Below are 20,339 nucleotides of genomic sequence, written 5' to 3'. Positions count from 1 at the left end.
AAACTTTCCTTTTTGCTAAAGCTTATAGTTAGGGCTGGATCAGGTGACCCTGAACCATCCCTTAGTTATGCTGCTATAGACGTAGACTGCTGGGGGGTTCCCATGATGCACTGTTTCTTTCTCTTTTTGCTCTGTATGCACCACTCTGCATTTAATCATTAGTGATCGATCTCTGCTCCCCTCCACAGCATGTCTTTTTCCTGGTTCTCTCCCTCAGCCCCAACCAGTCCCAGCAGAAGACTGCCCCTCCCTGAGCCTGGTTCTGCTGGAGGTTTCTTCCTGTTAAAAGGGAGTTTTTCCTTCCCACTGTAGCCAAGTGCTTGCTCACAGGGGGTCGTTTTGACCGTTGGGGTTTTACATAATTATTGTATGGCCTTGCCTTACAATATAAAGCGCCTTGGGGCAACTGTTTGTTGTGATTTGGCGCTATATAAAAAAATTGATTGATTCATTCATTCATTCATTCTCACGCGCATGCATCTGAACAAAAAACAAACAACACCGGCTGCTGCTGCACTTCCTCGCTTTCTGTCCTCAAACTGTCATCATTGTGTTATAAACCAGTCACCATTTGTTTTATTATACATCTGTGTAGTTAATAAAATAATCTTCACGGATGATTCGTTCGCGCGCGCACACGTGAAAGCCATCTGAAACAAATAAAAGACACCTCAAACTGTTAAGTAAAAACACACTACTGATTATGGGGTCTGGGGGATCTCCCCCAGAATAGTTTTAAAAGAGCAAGTCAAATTTTGTATATTCTGGTGAATTTTAATGAATATGAAGCCATCTGAAACAAATAAAAGACACCTCAAACTGTTAAGTAAAAACACAGTATTGATTATGGGGGGTCTGGGGGATCTCTCCTAGAATTTTTTTTAAAAGAGCATTTCAAATTTTGTATATTCTGGTGAATTTTAATGGGTATGAAGCCATCTGAAACAAATAAAAGACACCTCAAACTGTCAAGTAAAAACACAGTATTGGTTACGGGGGGTCTGGGGGTACTCCCCCAGAAAGTTTTTAAAAGAGCAAGTCAAATTTTGTATATTCTGGTGGAAAAAAAGTCCTTTCCATTCCGCCATTTCCAGACAATGAAAATCCGACGAGGGGGCGGGACCACTCCTTCCCAAGGCGTGCTCACAGGCGAATGATGTCACCGACAGGCGTGGAAAAACTCACGCATGCGCACGAGGGTTCAAGCATGTCTGACGTAAAAACATATGAATGAAATCCATATAGTATTTGAAAAAAATAAAAAGGACCGTTACTTTATTGACAGACCTCGTAGTTCCAAGTTTTGCCACCAGAGTCTTGCCGTTCGAATAGCCAAATGAAAGTTACGGACATGGGGGCCATGCAAATAGCCACTTCCGAATTTTAATGAGTATGAAGCCCTCTGAAACAAAGAAAACTCACTTCAAACTGTCAAGTAAAAACACATTATTGATTATGGGGGCTCTGATGGTGCTCCCTCAGAAAGTTTTTAAAAGAACAAGTCAAATTTTGTATATTCAGGCGAATTTTCATGGCTCGAAATAGTACGTGCATGTGCTAGTTTGTGCACGTATTATTCGAGCGGTGCATGTAATTTTATACTGCACTTGCACTGGTGCAAGTAACTTTATCCAAGTTTTATCAACTATAAGCACCAGTAGAATGAACCAATAAAGGAATAAATAAGGAAAAAAACAATTTCCAGTGTGTTGTCTTTGTCTTCCCTGCGTTTTATGACTCACACGGAGCGAGTTGCTGTGCTCTATTTGTTGTGGAAAGCTGAAAAATGTCGCCAGCGGCGCCGTCCCTGGGTTCACAACATCCTCATGAGACGTTCTCAATTCGGGGGGGTTTGCTGCAAGTGCTGCAACAAGTTTGAGAACCTCCTGTCCCGTTCGCGCACACACATATAAACAAAGAAAAGAAAAACAAAAAAAACTGGCTGCCATGGTTCCTCACTCTCTCTCCCCTCAAACTGTCATCATTGTGTTATAAACCAGTCACCATTTGTTTTATTATACATCTGTGTAGTTAATAAAATAATCTTCACGGACGATTCATTCTCACACGCATGCATGTGAACAAAAAACAAAAACTAACAAAAAAAAAAAAAAAACAACACCGGCTGCTGCTGCACTTCCTCGCTTTCTCTCCTCAAACTGTCATCATTGTGTTATAAACCAGTCACCATTTGTTTTATTATACATCTGTGTAGTTAATAAAATAATCTTCACGGATGATTCGTTCTCGCGCGAGCGCACACGTGGAAAAAAAAACAAAAAACGGTCTGCCGGTGCTGCTGCTGCTCTCCCCTCAAACTCTGTTATAATTGTGAAATAAAGGACAAAAGGGACATAAGTCCTGCTTACAGGCTGGCTACCAGAGACAGGACATGTCCACATCAACTATAAACTCCAGACATCTCCACGTCACTACATATCCAGTCCCTGATTGGTCATCGCGGCGTGACAAGTAGAAAAAGTTCAGATTTTTTCCGTGTTGTCATTTTCCCAGGGAACGAGCTGCCCATGTTCCCGATATGCTTACGCACATGTGGTTGGTAGTAGAAACTCCCAGAAGCCACGGCGGCCTGGGAAAGTATTATCAACAAAAACAACATGCGTCAGATGTAACGTTACGTGCATAAACATGTCAAAACAGCGGTCTATCGTGGTGTTCCTGGCAAGCAAGCAGAAGGTTTCCGCGCCCAAGGAGTTGAAGCAAAAGCGGGAAGGAGATGGTAGGGGGCAAAGTGGAAAATCTCCATCCAGGCCAGTGGAAGAGATCTGCGAACCCAGCGGCAGCGTTCAAGACCCTCCATCCCCGCCAGAAGATGTGAATTGTGAAGCCAGCGTCAAATCTCTGTCCCAACAAGAACTGGGTACCGAGCCACAAGCCGGGACATCCGGAGCTTCAGCAACCTTATCGCGGACTGAAGAATTGCCCGACCAGTCGTCTAAGGATTCCTCTGGGGAGGACGCAATGAGGGCCAAGAAGCCGAAACTATCCGTAGGATATTTTTAATTTTACGAATTTATGTTTTGTTTACAATGGGATTATCTTCTTTGTATGAATTTCATGTCAAAAACGATGCTAATGCACATATTTAGATATGCATAGATATTTTTGATGGAGCCGCAAAAGCCAAGTTTTCTCTGTAATTGGCATTATTTTCTTTTTAATTCAACCAGTCAGCCATGCCATGTGCTTCGGAATGTCTTAATTAATACACCAACATGGTTGCCAGAAGGATGAGACTGTTAACAATATTTCCATACAGCATAAAGATCGTGTCATCAATATTTTAAAATCTTTTGCTTTTGTTAATTAATTAGGTCATAACAGTGTCATGCAACATTGCCACAAGCAAAGGGAGTGAATTTTTTTTTAATAATTGATACTAGCTGTTCTAAGTCAAGTTAATAACAGATGTTGATTTTTATTAATCATGTTAAAAAGTCCACAAACTTTATTTTTCTGCAGGAAAAGGAGGGAGAGAAGTCAAAGAAAGAATATACGTTCCAAGAGTCATGGGTTCATGGACAAGGGTGATTCTTTAACTATGGGCACTATTGGCCTTGTAAATGTAATTTCCACCACACCATTGCCTTACAATATAAAGCACCTTGGGGCAACTGTTTGTTGTGATTTGGCGCTATATACATGTGCTCTGATGTCACTGTTTATCTCCATAGAAACTACCCAAACAATCTTTCATACAAACTGTTTAGGGACATTACAGTGTTGTGGTAGAAATTACGGCAATAGTGTGGGACAACTACATTTTGTTTAAAAAAACTAACAACAGTTGTATGACATTGAATACCCCAATTATGTTTTGATTATTTTACTGATATTTTATTCAGAGATATTTTAAAACATTAGAAAAAACGTTTCTTTACCATTCATTTTTATCACTGAAGATCAAAAGTCTGGGTGTGGGACAAGCACAAAATGGCAATATTTGCATATAATGATGCTGAAAAAAGGTGAAAAAATCATCATAGACTACTAGAACAAATTTCTTAACACACTTTTATTGTAAAGATAACTATAAACGTGTGAAATCTCCCCTTTTTTCTGTTTTTCATACAATATGATCAAAGGACATAAGTGCCCGTAGTCTAAGAATCACCCACAAACAAAAAGACCATGGTTGAAACATGACAAATCTAAGAAGCTGATGTGGTGTGAGGCCTGCAGACGATTTGACAAAAGTGGCAAGAAAAATTCTTTCATTAAAAGGGACCACAAGTATGAGACTGTGGAATGTCCAGTGTCATGAGAAATCCCCAAACCACATTATGGCTTGGAGCAAGATGATTGTTGCAAAACAGCCAGTGCCAGAAAGACCAATGCCTCAAGCAGTACTAAGAATGGAGGAAAAAAAGGTGGAGCAGATGTGCACCTTGTTCTGCAGTGCATATTACCTTACAAAGAGAGCTAGACCATTTACAGATTTTCCACACCTCGTGCATCTGCAAAAAGCAAATGGTTTGGAGTCTGTAGGGAAACCAACAACAGCTTTTGTAGCATTGAAGCCTCTAGAAAGGGGTGATGCCCAACACATAACAGAAGCAATAAAGTCTGCACTTCAGGATGACTTGAACATGGGAGAAACATGGACTGACAACCTCACATTTGCGTGCTTTGATAGAGGTCAATATGGGGCACATAAGTGGGATGGGGGTTAGGCTGAAGGAGGACTGCCCTCACCTACTTGTGCTTTCTTGTTGTGTTCATAGACTGGAATTAGTATTTAAGGATGTCCCAGGAGAGATCCACTACTTTGCCATGGTTCATGACACAGGGCTCGAAATAGTACGTGCATGTGCTAGTTTGTGCACGTATTATTCGAGCGGTGCACGTAATTTTATACTGCACTTGCACAAGTAACTTTATCCAAGTTTTATCAACTATAAACACCAGTAAAATGAACCAATAAAGGGATAAATAAGGAAAAAAACAAAACAATTTCCAGTGTGTTGTCTTCGACTTCCCTGCGTTTTATGACTCAGACACACGGAGCGAGTAGCTGTGCTCCATTTGTTGTGTTTGCGCACGCACATGTAAACAAAGAAAAGAAAAAAAAAACTGGCTGGCTGCGGTTCCTCTCTCTCTGCCCTCAAAGTCTGTCATCATTGTGTTATAAACCAGTCACCATTTGTTTTATTATACGCCTTGGGGCAACTGTTTGTTGTGATTTGGCGCTATATAAAAAAAAAGTTGATTGATTGAAGTTGACATCTGTGTAGTTAATAAAATTATCTTCATCGACAATTAGTTTTCACGCACACATGAAAAAAAGAAGTGGCTGCCGCTGCGGTTCCTTTACGGAACCCAAGAAATGTGACTTAAAGTGATTTTTTTTTCTGACCATGATAATTTGTGCGCACGTTTTCCTTTAATTGAGCCCTCGAATTAATAAAACGTGCGCACGTTTTCCTTTCGTTCAAAATGAACTCCATAATATGACCTAAACTGTCATCCTCATGACGGGGAGACGCTTCGACCTCAGCATCCTTTTTAATGTGCTTAAACTCCAGATGATGCCATGCCGGGCAGCTTGTTCTCTGTATGTCCTTGTGCGCCCAAACCATGATATACCCTGACCAGATCGATTTCTAATGGGGAAATGTATTACACTGTCTCCTGGTTTGTTGACTAACAGTCAACATTTATGTGTCAAGGCAATACTGAGTGCACGTTTTACAAATTGTGGCCACGTTTAAGTAGATCGTGCCCTTGTTTTACTCAAATAATGCTTAAAACATGCGCACAATATCATAAAATGAGCGCCCAATATAATAAAACGTGCGCACATTCTCTCCACATACAAAACATTTTGCGATGACACTTCCAGGGCTCCGTAGTTCCTCGCTCTCTCTCCCCTGAAAATCTGTCATAATTGTGATATAAACCAGTCACCATTTGTTTTATTATACATCTGTGTAGTTAATAAATAAAATAATCTTCACGGACAATTCGTTCACGCGCGCATGTGGAAAAAAAAAAAACTGAGGGGAGAGCAGCAGCAGCGGCGGCAAACTCTCCCCAGAGGAATTAAGAGTGACACATCAGAGGAGGAGTTTTAAGGTTGATATAAGACTGACTTTTGGTTGTGCAAGTAATTTTTTTGTTATAAGCACTAGTGCAAGTAGGTTAAAAAATGTATTTCGACCCCTGTGACATGTTGTGCAGCCTCTATAAATTTTACCATTACTCACCACTGAACTGGCAAGGCAAGCAGGAAATCATGCAACATACAAGGAAGAAGTGCTGCAAGATTGTCAGCAAATCTGCAACAGTACACTGCATCACTTAGGGCGAAGATTCAACGTCTTCTTCAGCGACTCTGTGTTTGCCTCTGCCAGAGTGTTGTTCGAGTTCTCCACATGGCCAGAAGAGGATGAAGATGATGACTTTGGAGAAGACAACATCAGAACCTTGCATCAACACTTTCAGGCAGTTCTGGAGCGCAAAGGATTTGACATAGACAGCAGTATTAGAGAGTGGGGAGAACTGAAATCTGTTTGCCGTGCAAAGCGACAGCTAACTTTCAAGAGCTTTTGGACTTCTATTCTAAGGAGAGAAGAGGAAGAAGACTTCAGGCATATATTCACCATTCTCAGACTGGTGATACCAATCCATACCGCAGAATGCGAGAGGTCAATTTCTCTAATGAATAGAGTAAAGACTGACTGGAGAGCTACACTTCAACCAGCAACTCTGACAAGCCATATGGCGATCACCCTTGACAACAAAGACGAGAAAACGTTCGACCCCTTGCCAGCTGTCAGGTTGTGGTGGGCAGGGGGAAAGCGGAGGCCGTCCACCACACCTTACGGGCCCAGAGAGGAAGAGTCTGACACATCAGAGGAGTTTTAAGGTTGATAAGACTGACTTTTGGTTGTGCAAGTAACTTTTTTGGTGTAAGTAATTTTTTTGTTATGAGCACCAGTGCAAGTAGGTTAAAAAAATGTATTTCGACCCCTGGGCCCTGAATGGGTATGAAGCCCTCTGAAACAAAGAAAACTCACTTCAAACTATGAACACATTATTGATTATGGGGAGTCTTTCTCCTCTAGAAATGTTTTAAAAGAGCAAGTCAAATTTTGTATATTCTAGTGAATTTTAATGGGTATGAAGTACTCTGAAACAAAGAAAACTTACTTCAAACTGTCAAGTAAAAATTCTTTGTCTTCTGTAGTATTTTGATCTGTTCTAATCCGGTAAATGCGCCAAACGTGTGCTGTGTCACTGACTGTACAGTAAATAAATTCCAAAATTAGGGCCTAAAGCAACTGACAATGTTGTTCTGCTGTGCACAAAGTAACACTGTCACCAGTTTTGAAAACGCATGCGCACTGAGAAATTCAAAAACTGGCTTATTCACATTTAATTGGTAAATCACTCGTAAAACAAACTAGGGCTGCAACTACCAATTATTTTATAACCCCTGGCAATAATTATGGAATCACTGGCCTCGGAGGATGTTCATTCAGTTGTTTAATTTTGTAGAAAAAAAGCAGATCACAGACATGACACAAAACTAAAGTCATTTCAAATGGCATCTTTCTGGCTTTAAGAAACACTATAAGAAATCAAGAAAAAAAATTGTGGCAGTCAGTAAGGGTTACTTTTTTAGACCAAGCAGATGGAAAAAAATACGGACTCACTCAATTCTGAGGAATAAATTATGGAATCACCCTGTAAATTTTCATCCCCAAAACTAACACCTGCATCAAATCATATTTGCTCATTACTCTGCATCTAAAAAGGAGTGATCACACCTTGGAGAGCTGTTGCACCAAGTGGACTGACATGAATCATGGCTCCAACACGAGAGATGTCAATTGAAACAAAGGAGAGGATTATCAAACTCTTAAAAGAGGGTAAATCATCACGCAATGTTGCAAAAGATGTTGGTTGTTCACAGTCAGGTGTGTCTAAACTCTGGACCAAATACAAACGACATGGGAAGGTTGTTAAAGGCAAACATACTGGTAGACCAAGGAAGACATCAAAGCGTCAAGACACAAAACTTAAATATGTCTCAAAAATTGAAAATGCACAACAAAACAAATGAGGAACGAATGGGAGGAAACTGGAGTCAACATCTGTGACCGAACTGTAAGAAACCGCCTAAAGGAAATGGGATTTACATACAGAAAAGCTAAACGAAAGCCATCATTAACACCTAAACAGAAAAAACAAAGTTACAATGGGCTAAGGAAAAGCAATCGTGGACTGTGGATGAAAGTCATATTCAGTGATGACTCTCGAATCTGCATTGGGCAAGGTAATGATGGTGGAACTTTTGTTTGGTGCTGTTCCAATGAGATTCATAAAGATGACTGCCTGAAGAGAACATGTAAATTTCCACAGTCACTGATGATATGGGGCTGCATGTCAGGTAAAGGCACTGGGGAGATGGCTGTCATTACATCATCAATAAATGCACGTTTACGTTGATATTTTGGACACTTTTCTTATCCCATCAATTGAAATGATGTCTGGGGATGATGAAATCATTTCTCAAGATGATAATGCATCTTGTCATAGAGCAAAAACTGTGAAAACATTCCTTGCAAAAAGACACATAGGATCAATGTCATGGCCTGCAAACAGTCCGGATCTTAATCCAATTGAAAATCTTTGGTGGAAGTTGAAGAAAATGGTCCATGACAAGGCTCCAACCTGCAAAGCTGATCTGGCAACAGCAATCAGAGAAAGTTGGAGCCAGATTGATGAAGAGTACTGTTTGTTATTCATTAAGTCTAAGTCTGTTATAAAAGCCAGAGGTGGTGCAACAAAATTCTAGTGATGTGTTGGAGCGTTCTTTTGTTTTTCATGATTCCATAATTTTTTCCTCAGAATTGAGTGATTCCATATTTTTTTCCCTCTACTTGGTCTAAAAAAAGTAACTGTTACTGACTGCCACAATTTTTTTCCTGATTTCTCATAGTGTTTCTTAAAGCCAGAAAGTTGCCATTTGAAATGACTTTAGTTTTGTGTCATGTCTGTGATCTGCTTTTTTTCTACAAAATTAAACAACTGAATGAACATCCTCCGAGGCCAGTGATTCCATAATTTTTGCCAGGGGTTGTAGTAATCGATTAATCGGACGATTATTTTTTCAATTAATATTTTTTTTTTGTTTACTTACATGTGAGTTTTGCCATTATTTCTTTAAGTGAGTTATTATTAAAAGGCCTTTATCGTGCAACACCAATGTTTGACCTTGTAACAAAGTTATGTTATATTCTCGTCAAAAACGTACCTGAAAACTGTTTATTTCGAACATTTGATACAACAACAATTACAAGATAGATCAGTAAAGACAACAACAAAAAAGTTCCTACTGTGTACCCAACATGTCCGAAAAGGGGTAGGGTGAAGCATCAGCTTATTTATCCCTACCCCTTCTTCCCCACAACCAGTAATACCCTTTGCCACATATACATATATACTCAACAAAAATATAAACGCAACACTTTTGGTTTTGCTCCCATTTTGTATGAGATGAACTCAAAGATCTAAAACTTTTTCCACATACACAGTATCACCATTTCCCTCAAATATTGTTCACAAACCAGTCTAAATCTGTGATAGTGAGCACTTCTCCTTTGCTGAGATAATCCATCCCACCTCACAGGTGTGCCATATCAAGATGCTGATTAGACACCATGATTAGTGCACAGGTGTGCCTTAGACTGCCCACAATAAAAGGCCACTCTGAAAGGTGCAGTTTTATCACACAGCACAATGCCACAGATGTCGCAAGATTTGAGGGAGCGTGCAATTGGCATGCTGACAGCAGGAATGTCAACCAGAGCTGTTGCTCGTGTATTGAATGTTCATGTCTCTACCATAAGCCATCTCCAAAGTCGTTTCAGAGAATTTGGCAGTACATCCAACCAGCCTCACAACCGCAGACCACGTGTAACCACACCAGCCCAGGACCTCCACATCCAGCATGTTCACCTCCAAGATCGTCTGAGACCAGCCACTCGGACAGCTGCTGAAACAATCGGTTTGCAAAACCAAAGAATTTCTGCACAAACTGTCAGAAACCATCTCAGGGAAGCTCATCTGCATGCTCGTCGTCCTCATCGGGGTCTCGACCTGACTCCAGTTTGTCATCGTAACCGACTTGAGTGGGCAAATGCTCACATTCGCTGGCATTTGGCACGTTGGAGAGGTGTTTTCTTCACGGATGATGTGAAGGAGATGTGTTGCACTGCATGAGGCAAATGGTGGTCACACCAGATACTGACTGGTATCCCCCCCCAATAAAACAAAACTGCACCTTTCAGAGTGGCCTTTTATTGTGGGCAGTCTAAGGCACACCTGTGCACTAATCATGGTGTCTAATCAGCATCTTGATATGGCACACCTGTGAGGTGGGATGGATTATCTCAGCAAAGGAGAAGTGCTCACTATCACAGATTTAGACTGGTTTGTGAACAATATTTGAGGGAAATGGTGATACTGTGTATGTGGAAAAAGTTTTAGATCTTTGAGTTCATCTCATACAAAATGGGAGCAAAACCAAAAGTGTTGCGTTTATATTTTTGTTGAGTATAGATTCCTACACACCTAAACCGATATATATATATATATATATATATATATATATATATATATATATATATATATATATACATATATACATACATACACACACATATATACATACACACATATATATACATACACATATACATACACAAACATAAATATACACCTACACATACCTACTTACATACAAAATACTATATATTTACAAGCCGAAGCAAAAAACAAAAACACCCTAACCCTCATTACCCTTCCTCCTCCCTATACCTAGAAAAAACCATATTTTTGTACGGCTGTTTGAACTGGTTCATGCTTGGACATTGCTTGAGCCCCACTCCCAATCTGTTCCACAGCCTCACCCCACAGACAAAAATACAGAAACCTTTTAATGTTGTTCGTACCCACTGATGCTTTAAATTAAATTTCCCCCTCAGACTGTAATCCCCTGATGTTAAAAAACATATTTTTAATATTTGCTGGAAGTAAATTGTTTATTGCTTTATACACAATTTGTACTGTTTGAAAATGAACCAAGTCTGTGAATTTTAAGAATTTGGATTGTAAAAATAGTGGATTTGTATGATCTCTATAGCCAGTATTATGAATAATTCTTATAGCTCTTTTCTGCATTACTGATAGTGATTGTGTTGTACCTTTATAAGTATTACCCCATACCTCTGCACAGTACTGTAAATATGGTAAAACCAGTGAGCAGTAAAGAATGCGGAGTGAGTTGTGGTCCAGAATATGTTTCGCTTTGTTTAGAACTGAAATGCTTCTTGACAGTTTACTTTGTATATGTTTTATATGAGTCTTCCAGTTTATCTTATCTATTATCACCCCCAGAAACTTATTTTCATGTACCCTTTCAATATCTACCCCCTCGACTTGTAACTGAACCTGTATGTCTGTATTACAATAGCCAAATAACATGTATTTTGTTTTACTTAAGTTTAATGATAATTTGTTTCTGTCAAACCATATTTTCAATTTTCCCATTTCTATACTGATCCTCCTCGGTAACTCCTGCAAATCCCCCCCGAACAAAAAATGCTTGTGTCATCTGCAAATAATACTAATTTTAATATTTTGGAAACATTGACAATATCATTTATATAAATTAGAAACAGTTTTGGACCCAATACTGACCCCTGTGGGACGCCACAAGCATTGTCCAAGCATGATGATGTATATTCCCCCAACTTCACAAACTGTTTTCTGTTACTTAAGTAGCTTCTCACCCAGTGCAACACCAACCCCCTAATCCCATACTGTTCAAGTTTATTGATTAATATGTCATGATTGATTGTATCAAAAGCCTTTTTAAGGTCTATAAATATTCCAACTGAATGTAATTTGTGGTCTATGGCGTTTGTAATCTCCTCAACTGATTCTATTAATGCAAGTGATGTTGAACTATGTGCTCTGAATCCATATTGACTATCAGTAAGTAATTTATGTTTATTTATGAATTTATCTAATCTATTATTGATAACTTTTCTAATAATTTGGAAAATTGTGGAAGCAAAGAAACAGGTCTATAATTTGTGAAGTGGTGTCTATCCCCAGTCTTATACAGCGGCACAACCTTAGCTATTTTCATTTGATTGGGAAATTTAGCGGTTTGAAATGATAAGTTACAGATGTATGTTAATGGTTCTACAATCCATTCAATGACCTGTTTTACCACCACCATATCAATTTCATTTAAATCGGTAGATGTTTTATATTTACAATTATTCACAATGTCTATAATTTCTTTTCCATCCACTGCTGTGAGGAATATTGAACAGGGATTTCTTTCTATGAGATTATTATCCCAATCCTCAGGTTGGGAATCGGGAATTTTTTCTGCCAAGCTTGGTCCAATATTTACAAAAAAATTATTAAAACCGTTGACTACCTCATCCTTATTTTCCTTCTTGACATTATTATCAATGAAATACTGAGGGTAACTCTGTTTTTTATTACCATTTTTGATAATGCTATTTAATATATCCCATATTCCTTTAATATTGTTTTTGTTATTATATAATATGTTACTATAATATTCCTTCCTACATACCCGTATAATATTAGTTAACCTGGAGTAGTGTTGTGTTTTATTTTGCACATACATACATCACCGACACACCACAAAGGGATTTCCATCAGATTTAACCCAATTATGAGCATTTTTAAATGCCTACAGCAACTATCTCAACCACTGACAACATATTACAGCGAGAGTACATGAAAGTATTTTAAAGGCCTGACTAAAGTGTAATATGTGATCTTTAATAAGATGTTTTCATGAAAAAGACATAAATGTGCAGTTTACTGCATTTATATTTCCTTGTGTAAAAACACAGCTTAGATGTGGTTTGACCAAAACAAATTGTCATTAAACTCAAATAAAACAGGGATGAAGTGGAGGTGTAAGAGTCACTAGGTGTTCACAGGAAAGGATTTATTTATTTCTGTATTTATATTCATTGTTAGTTGGTTTTATCTTTTCTGTTGTGTTGTGTTTTATCAGGTTCTTTTTGTCCGTTTCTCTAAAATTGTACTGTAGCATTATTAGTTGTTGATATTATTACTATTATTGTTGTTGCTATTATTATTATTATTAATATATAAATAAAAATATTACAATTTGTAATATATTTGACTCTTCAAATCAATTTTATTTATATAGCCCCAAATCACAATAGTTGCCCCAAGGTGCTTTATATTATAAGGCAAAGCCATACAATAATTACGGAAAAACCCCAAAGGTCAAAACAACCCCCTGTGAGCAAGCACTTGGCGACAGTGGGAAGGAAAAACTCCCTTTTAACAGGAAGAAACCTCCAGCAGAACCAGGCTCAGGGAGGGGAAGTCTTCTGCTGGGACTGGTTGGGGCTGAGGGAGAGAACCAGGAAAAAGACATGCTGTGGAGGGGAGCAGAGATCAATCACTAATGAACCAGGCTCAGGGAGGGGAAGTCTTCTGCTGGGACTGGTTGGGGCTGAGGGAGAGAACCAGGAAAAAGACATGCTGTGGAGGGGAGCAGAGATCAATCACTAATGATTAAATGCAGAGTGGTGCATACAGAGCAAAAACTCATGACAACAAACGCTGAGCCATTGATTATTACACAAAAAACAAATGCACACAAACATGCTGAGATGTGAACAGCTTAATGCTAACTTTAACATTGAAAATGACATAGACATGCTAACACGTTAGCATCGGTCCTGTTTTTAAGCTATAAAATACATCTATCAACTGTTTCAGAAGATCATAAAAGGTCAGTTTAACATAAAAAGGTAAATATTACAGACATATGCTCTTTAGGGTTTTAGCAGGGAAAAATTAAGATAAAGCAAAATAAAACAACAAACCATTGGAGCAGTGAGTCGGATCAATGCTTCATTGGTTCAAAGCAAAGCCATGCCCTGCTCTGCTCTACTTGGGGAAGGTCTGCCAATATTCCCACGAAGACAGGGAGGAGAAGGACCGTGACTCATGGAAAACAGTAAACAGAGCGGAGAGGAGTGAAAATTCACACAGTCCCTTCCTCTGCAGTCCACGATAACATTGCTGCTGCTTTGATTAGCGAAAAATGGGTTGTTGCTTTGACAGTGAGAGTATCATATTTCGGCCCCAAAACACGCATGACACCATGTGTGCACGCATGTATATGTGGTTAAATTTTCCAAATGACAGAAATCCGTCGTGGTGACGGAGAACTTTAACCCATGAGTTAGCATTAAACTGTTCGCATCTCAGCACGTTTGTGAGCATTTGTTTTCTGTATAATAATTAATGGCTCAGCTATCATTGTCGTACAAGAGTCAAATTGTAGTTTTTTTTTATTTATTTTTATTCATATATTAATAATAATAGCAACAACAACAATAGTAATAACTCATAATGCTACAATACAATTTTAGAGAAAGAGACAAAAAGAACCTGATGAAACAAAAGAAAAGATAAAAACCAACTAACAATGAACATACATAAATACATATAGAAATAAATAAGTGCTTCCTGTGAACACCTAGTGACTCTCACACCTCCACTTCATCCCTGTTTTATTTACGTTTAATGACAATTTGTTTCGGTCAAACCATATTTTCAATTTGTTAATTTCTTCAGTGATTTCCTCCAGAACTATCTGCCAAGCTAGAAAACTGCTGCATCCTAGTAAGAGCAAAATACTATAGGAATGAATTTGAATAAGGAAAGTTGGGTTTTTTTCTCACCAAATGGATGCTGCACTCACTGCAGTTTATTGTCTGGAATAGTCCCAGTGGTGGTGCGGATGGTCTATTTTTTTTTTTTCACCACTTTCATACCTGAATGTCAATTGTGAGTCACTTTTGTGCATATTAAAGTCACGAACTGGGACTCCTGTCTTGTTGCGAGAAAGAAACAAGAATCGTCTTGCGTTCTGTTCACACAGCTCCACATGCTGTGCGGCTCTCTGCCGAGTCAAGTTAGAATGATAGAGTCCAGTCGGAATTAATAAATTCAAAGCGAAACACTGTTTAAATCATATGACACCTCTTTCCAAACGTTATAATAGAATATAATGCACGTCTGTCTCAATGTACCGAAAAAGTGCTGATGTCCACGTCTTCCGCAATCCCTGTGCTAGTCAGACGACATACCGGATCAAGACAGCGTCCAGTTTAGAAATGAACGGCAGATTCCACTGTTACAGGAGTTTTTGTCATGGAAAGAGGAGCGGAGGAATTCCGCGCGTCGCGGCGGTGCTGTATGGCGCAAAGCAACGCCGTGATGAAGCCTCACAGGACATGTTGGGGCATGTCCAGCTCATGCACAATTTCTCGGATAGTCACATGACTGAAAAGCCACCGGAAGCCATCTGAAAGCCACCTGAAAGCCATCCTGTGAGACCAACACGGAGGTGGTTTTGTCCCACTCCATGAGCGGCACGGTGGTGCAATCCTCCGCTTCACTTTCCATGAAAAAAACTCCTGTAACAGTGGAATGTGCCGAAAAAGTGCTGATGTCCACGCCTTATGCCTTTTTTGTGAAAGTCAGATGACGTCCCGGATCAACAAAGCCTTCACTTTGGAAATGATCTGGTTGTTTCAGCGGGGTTTCAGCCTGTCGATCGGCGCTCGGAGTGCGCCGCGCTCTCAGCAGCTGTGGGCAATCTTTAAACCGGCTGGATCACTCCTTAATCTGTGTAATCCCATAAATCGTCCCTGAAAGCCATCTAAATTTTCCGAATGGTGTCCACCTGGAGGTCTCTCACACTTTCTGGAAAAACTTGATGCAGCAAAGCTCCAAATCGTTCAGACATTTATTCGCAATAAAAATCCGACGAGAGGGGTGGACCACTGCTCACACAAAGCCTGCTCACAGGCGAATGACGCAACCGACAGGCGTGTAAAAACTCACGCATGCGCACGAAGGTTCAAGCTTGGCTGATGCAATCACACGTGATTCAAATCCATATGGTATTTGCAAAAAATAAAAAAGTCCGATACTTTTTGGACAGACCTTGTATATTATGGACTGTAAATGATGGAATCCCTAAATTCATTGCAATCGAAAGTTGAGAAACATTGTTCTTAAAGTGTTGGACTATTTTTTTCACGCAGTTGTTCACAAAGTGGTGATCCTCCCCCCATATTTGCCTTTTGGGGATGCTCCTTTTATACCCAATAATGACACCTGTTTCCAATTAACCTGTTCACCTGTGGAATGTTCCAAACAGGTGTTCTTTGAGCATTCATCAACTATTTCCAGTCTTTTGTTGCCCCTGTCCCAGCTTTTTTGAAATGTGGTTCACGCATCCATTTCAAAATGAGCAAATATTTGCACAAAAACAAAAAGGTTTATCAATCAATCAATCAATCAATTTTATTTATATAGCGCCAAATCACAACAAACAGTTGCCCCAAGGCGCTTTATATTGTAAGGCAAGGCCATACAATAATTACGGAAAAACCCCAACGGTCAAAAGGACCCACTGTGAGCAAGCACTTGGCGACAGTGGGAAGGAAAAACTCCCTTTTAACAGGAAGAAACCTCCAGCAGAACCAGGCTCAGGGAGGTGCAGTCTTCTGCTGGGACTGGTTGGGGCTGAGGGAGAGAACCAGGAAAAAGACATGCTGTGGAGGGGAGCAGAGATCAATCACTAATGATTAAATGCAGAGTGGTGCATACAGAGCAAAAAGAGAAAGAAACACTCAGTGCATCATGGGAACCCCCCAGCAGTCTAAGTCTATAGCAGCATAACTAAGGGATAGTTCAGGGTCACCTGATCCAGCCCTAACTATAAGCTTTAGCAAAAAGGAAAGTTTTAAGCCTAATCTTAAAAGTAGAGAGGGTGTCTGTCTCCCTGATCTGAATTGGGAGCTGGTTCCACAGGAGAGGAGCCTGAAAGCTGAAGGCTCTGCCTCCCATTCTACTCTTACAAACCCTAGGAACTACAAGTAAGCCTGCAGTCTGAGAGCAAAGCGCTCTATTGGGGTGATATGGTACTACGAGGTCCCTAAGATAAGATGGGACCTGATTATTCAAAACCTTATAAGTAAGAAGAAGAATTTTAAATTCTATTCTAGAATTAACAGGAAGCCAATGAAGAGAGGCCAATATGGGTGAGATATGCTCTCTCCTTCTAGTCCCCGTCAGTACTCTAGCTGCAGCATTTTGAATTAACTGAAGGCTTTTTAGGGAACTTTTAGGACAACCTGATAATAATGAATTACAATAGTCCAGCCTAGAGGAAATAAATGCATGAATTAGTTTTTCAGCATCACTCTGAGACAAGACCTTTCTGATTTTAGAGATATTGCGTAAATGCAAAAAAGCAGTCCTACATATTTGTTTAATATGCGCTTTGAATGACATATCCTGATCAAAAATGACTCCAAGATTTCTCACAGTATTACTAGAGGTCAGGGTAATGCCATCCAGAGTAAGGATCTGGTTAGACACCATGTTTCTAAGATTTGTGGGGCCAAGTACAATAACTTCAGTTTTATCTGAGTTTAAAAGCAGGAAATTAGAGGTCATCCATGTCTTTATGTCTGTAAGACAATCCTGCAGTTTAGCTAATTGGTGTGTGTCCTCTGGCTTCATGGATAAATAAAGCTGGGTATCATCTGCGTAACAATGAAAATTTAAGCAATACCGTCTAATAATACTGCCTAAGGGAAGCATGTATAAAGTGAATAAAATTGGTCCTAGCACAGAACCTTGTGGAACTCCATAATTAACTTTAGTCTGTGAAGAAGATTCCCCATTTACATGAACAAATTGTAATCTATTAGACAAATATGATTCAAACCACCGCAGTGCAGTGCCTTTAATACCTATGGCATGCTCTAATCTCTGTAATAAAATTTTATGGTCAACAGTATCAAAAGCAGCACTGAGGTCTAACAGAACAAGCACAGAGATGAGTCCACTGTCCGAGGCCATAAGAAGATCATTTGTAACCTTCACTAATGCTGTTTCTGTACTATGATGAATTCTAAAACCTGACTGAAACTCTTCAAATAGACCATTCCTCTGCAGATGATCAGTTAGCTGTTTTACAACTACCCTTTCAAGACTTTTTGAGAGAAAAGGAAGGTTGGAGATTGGCCTATAATTAGCTAAGATAGCTGGGTCAAGTGATGGCTTTTTAAGTAATGGTTTAATTACTGCCACCTTAAAAGCCTGTGGTACATAGCCAACTAACAAAGATAGATTGATCATATTTAAGATCGAAGCATTAAAGATTCCCCATTTACATCTATCTATTAGATAAATATGATATCAGTTTGAACATTAAATATCTTGTCTTTGTGGTGTATTCAACTGATCATAGGTTGAAGAGGATTTGCAAATCATTGTATTCTGTTTTTAATTTACATTTTGCACAATGTCCCAACTTCATTGGAATTGGGGTTGTACTCCAAAAAATCTGGCACTCAAAACGCAGGCAATCGTGTTTCAGAGCGTCATAAATTTAAATTTTTCTGGGGAATAATAGCCCGAGTCGCCCCTACAAAACTCGCGCACGCAGCACTCGCCGCACAGCACACTGTAGGAGAACTTTTCTCTTGCAGGAGAACGTGGTTATAAGAAAACTTCTCCTGCATCTGACAGAAAGTGCGCCTAAGCTCTCCTGCAGCAGAGGAACTTTTCCCCTATAGTTGGAGAACATGGCTAGTCCACCCCAGAGAACCTTTGTGTGCTGTCCCACAGAAATGGCACATTATGAGGAATGGGGGAAAAAAAAAAAACTACTGTGTGAAATATAAACACGGATGAGTCTCTTTTCTTGCTCGCAACAACAGTCCAGGTATTCATGACTAAGATTTTTAAAGGTTTAAAAATCGAAATTGTGCACATGCTGCTTCTATCAAAACCAGCGCATCCGCATTTAGAATTGGTGAATCGATGTTTTCAACCCAGCACTACTCATCATATTCATTCAGATGAGCTGCGCTGTGATGTGCTACGCTGACGCAATGACTTCCAGTGATACACAGTGGTTTTGAATTTATCTGCGCAATGTTCACGTGTAGTTCACAAAATTTATGCATGCCAAAGATTCTGAACATTTCAAAATTTTCTTTGCACACTTGCACGCACCCGCGGACAATTTACATCAGTTTACAACTCTGGCACGGCAGATTATGTGCCAGTGTGGGACTCAAATTCATGCAAATGTCAAGGTACCTTAACACTGAACAGTATTTTTTTTTTTTTTTTTTTTGACTATTTCACCCTCTCTCTCTGTGGTAAACCTGCCTCAACATAATTTTTTATTGAAAATAAATATTTTTTTCCCATCTGAATGATAAGTCAGACTGTATTGCCACTTTTATGTATATAGTGTATATTTGTTTAAGTTCTAATAACTTATACTGTTTTGTGCAGAACTGCCTCAGTCTTTGTTGGACGTGGGAGGAGATTGTGCACCTTATTGTTATAATAAGAAATGGCTGTTTGTGCAAAAAATTTCAAAGTAGAACCACCACTCTCTGTAATACACTGCACAGGTTCTTACTGTGTCCTCCCAGTTTTTGCAGATGATGTGGAAGCGTGGTCGAATGTGATGGGGTATTATATGAGGTCTGTTAGAAACGTATCCGACCTTTTTATTTTTTTCAAAAACCATATGGATTTGAATCTCGTGTGATTGCATCAGCCAAGCTTGAACCTTTGTGCGCATGCGTGAGTTTTTTCACGCCTGTCTGTTGCGTCATTCGCCTGTGAGCAGGCTTTGTGTGAGCAGTGGTCCACCCTTTTCCTCGGATTTTTATTGCGAATAAAATGAACGATTTGGAGCTTTGCTGCATCAAATTTTTCCAGAAACGTTGGAGAGATCTCCAGGTGGACACAATTCGGAAAATTCAGATGGCTTTCAGGGATGATTTTTTGGGATTACACAGATTAAGGAGGCTCCAGGCGGTTTTAAGACCGCCCACAGTGTCTGAGAGCGCGGCGCACTCCGAGCGCCGATCGACAGGCTGAAACCCCGCTGAAACAACCAGATCATTTCCAAAGTGAAGGCTTTGTTGATCCGGGACGTCGTCTGACTTCCACAGAAATGGCAGAAGACGTGGACATCGGCACTTTTTCGGCACATTCTACTGTTACAGGAGTTTTTTTCATGGAAAGAGAAGCGGAGGATTGCGCCACACAGCCGCTCATGGCGCGGACAAAAGCACCTCTGTGTTGGTCTCACAGGACGGCTTTCAGACGGCTTCCGATGGCTTTTTAGTCGTGTGACTATCCGAGAAATTGTGAATGACCTG

The 20,339-nt window shown here is 39.7% G+C and overlaps 1 protein-coding gene across 1 annotated transcript in view; it reads right to left on the bottom strand.

Moving 5' to 3' along the window:
• The window catches only part of dr1 (down-regulator of transcription 1), a 60,449-nt gene that overhangs the window by 38,771 nt on the left and 1,339 nt on the right, over window positions 1–20,339 (bottom strand). The gene's annotated exons all lie outside the window — the stretch shown is intronic.

Source organism: Thalassophryne amazonica, chromosome 10, assembly GCF_902500255.1.
Source record: "Thalassophryne amazonica chromosome 10, fThaAma1.1, whole genome shotgun sequence".
In the NCBI taxonomy this organism is placed as follows: domain Eukaryota; kingdom Metazoa; phylum Chordata; class Actinopteri; order Batrachoidiformes; family Batrachoididae; genus Thalassophryne; species Thalassophryne amazonica.
This window is presented reverse-complemented; position numbering and strand designations above follow the sequence as displayed.